General features: G+C 45.1%; 1 non-coding gene across 1 annotated transcript; it reads right to left on the reverse strand.

The window, feature by feature from the left end:
- Positions 1-493: 493 nt before the first annotated feature.
- trnas-uga (transfer RNA serine (anticodon UGA)) lies at positions 494-575 on the reverse strand. Its single transcript has one exon. It is a non-coding gene; the product is annotated as a tRNA-Ser (tRNA).
- Positions 576-2,656: the final 2,081 nt, after the last annotated feature.

Below are 2,656 nucleotides of genomic sequence, written 5' to 3' on the forward strand. Positions count from 1 at the left end.
GGTTGTCGATTCTTTCACTGATTCAGGACCGTCCATCACCAGGACGTGTTGGTCCAAAAGAGTTGGGATGAGATGGGGCTGAGTTTCGCTGTGTATCCAATGAGTCCCCGGAGAAGCACAAAAACAATGAGTGAGGGAGAGTGAAAGAAACAAAGAAACAGATAGAGACAACGGAAAGAGAACAAGAAAATATTTTAAAAATATGTTCCATTTCTGCCACGATCTTTTTACCCAGAAATACATTCAGCTGAATGAAACCAAACCACGTTTCCATTCGCTGCCGTTGCTGCTTCTCCTTCCGAACGTTGCAGCAAATGTTGTTATTTACTGATTGCTGTTTTGGGTGTGAGTTCCTTATTCATCTGAATATTTCGTTCAGTACCCCCCCCCAAAAATGTTAAATATCTGGCTGAACTTGATTAACGTTCAAACCGCTTATTTACAAACAATCGGAAAACGTACTAATTTTCGAAGAAACAATTCGAATCACAGCCGCTGCGAGCAGGATTCGAACCTGCGCGGGGAGACCCCATTGGATTTCAAGTCCAACGCCTTAACCACTCGGCCATCGCAGCTGCGTTCAACGTATCATTTATTAGTTATTTGGTCGATGGAATACATTCTAAAACCAGCCTGGAATCACTCCAGGAAGTTATTCCATTCAAGCGACCAATAGTCGGCCGGTGCAGACACGGTGGGCCGAATGGCCTCCTTCTGCACTGTAAATTCAATGATAATCTATGATTAATCTAGGAAAAAGGTTCGGCACAACATCGTGGGCCGAAGGGCCTGTACTGTGCTGTATTTTTCTAAGTTCTGATAGTGTTTATGTGAGGAGGGGTTGATACTTCGTGGAAAATGGCCATTGGATTTGGAGAGAAGCCTTGAGAGACTCGAAAATCGCAACTCCCTAAACGCACAATTCCACTGATTTAATAGTTTGTGTCACAACATCAGTTACATTGGAAATATATTAGAAATTCAAATGGAACAGGACCACACTTCCCAGTCTGGAAGAAAATTAAAATGATGGAATCTAGAAATTACGGCACAGAAAGAGACCTGTGCAGGCCGAATGGTCACGTGATGACCTGATGACGCAAATAACATGATCACGTGTCTGGATTCGAGCAGTTCTCCCCGGATCGCGGTCAGAGCAGAAACCAGGAGCACCTGCTCAATTATTAATTTAATTATTTTTTATTACAAGACCTTGGTCGCCAGTCATTGAGAGACCAGCATTTCTACATGGTGTCAGGAGTGGGCAGTATGGCAGAAGGACTCCACCGCATCAACCTCCTTGTATCATCGAATCGTAAAATCTCCAGAACAGAAGGAGGCCATTCGACCCAACGAGTCAACACTGACCCTCCAAATGAGCACCGCCGCTAATCTGCAATAGGTAGTGCAGCATTCCGGCTAGCTCAGTCGGTAAAGCATGGTACTTTTAATTTCAGTATCGTGGGTTCGAGCCCCACGTTGGGCGCTTCCATATTAGTATCTTAAAATATTCATGCTGAATTAACTGTCTTCATAACAAAAACACAAGGTTCTGTCGCTTGACTGGGAATCCAGGGGTCGAAACTACCCCTTGGTGACACGATTGAATTAATCAGGAATTGAAATTTCGTCTCCGTAATGGCGCAGAAAGGTTCTGCTTCTGACGGATCGATTTCCACAACCGGGAACACATTTACACAACAGGGAATGATTTAACACAACCAAAGAACAAAGAAATGTACAGCACAGGAACAGGCCCTTCGGCCCTCCAAGCCCGTGAAGACCATGCTGCCCGACTAAACTACAATCTTCTACACTTCCTGGGTCCGTATCCCTCTATTCCCATCCTATTCATATATTTGTCAAGATGCCCCTTAAATGTCACTCGCGTCCCTGCTTCCACCACCTCCTCCGGTAGCGAGTTCCAGGCACCCACTATCCTCTGCGTAAAAAACTTGCTTCGTACATCTACTCTAAACCTTGCCCCTCTCACCTTAAACCTAGTAATTGAACCGTCTACCCTGGGGAAAAGCCTCTGACTATCCACTCTGTCTGTGCCCCTCATAATTTTGTATACCTCTATCAGGTCTCCCCTCAACCTCCTTCGTTCCAGTGAGAACAAACCGAGTTTATTCAACCGCTCCTCATAGCTAATGCCCTCCATACCAGGCAACATTCTGGTAAATCTCTTCTGCACCCTCTCTAAAGCCTCCACATCTTTCTGGTAGTGTGGCGACCAGAATTGAACACTATACTCCAAGTGTGGCCTAACTAAGGTTCTATATAGCTGCAACATGACTTGCCAATTCTTATACTCAATGCCCCGGCCAATGAAGGCAAGCATGCCGTATGCCTTCTTGACTACCTTCTCCACCTGTGTTGCCCCTTTCAATGACCTGTAGACCTGTACTCCTAGATCTCTTTGACTTTCAATACTCTTGAGGGTTCTACCATTCACTGTATATTCCCTACCTGCATTAGATCTTCCAAAATGCATTACCTCACATTTGTCCGGATTAAACTCCGTCTGCCATCTCTCGGCCCAAGTCTCCAAACAATCTAAATCCTGCTGTATCCTCTGACAGTCCTCATCGCTTTCCGCAATTCCACCAGCCTTTGTGTCGTCTGCAAACTTACTAAACAGACCAGTTACATT

The sequence above is a fragment of the Scyliorhinus torazame genome, chromosome 24 (genome assembly GCF_047496885.1).
Source record: "Scyliorhinus torazame isolate Kashiwa2021f chromosome 24, sScyTor2.1, whole genome shotgun sequence".
Lineage (NCBI taxonomy): Eukaryota > Metazoa > Chordata > Chondrichthyes > Carcharhiniformes > Scyliorhinidae > Scyliorhinus > Scyliorhinus torazame.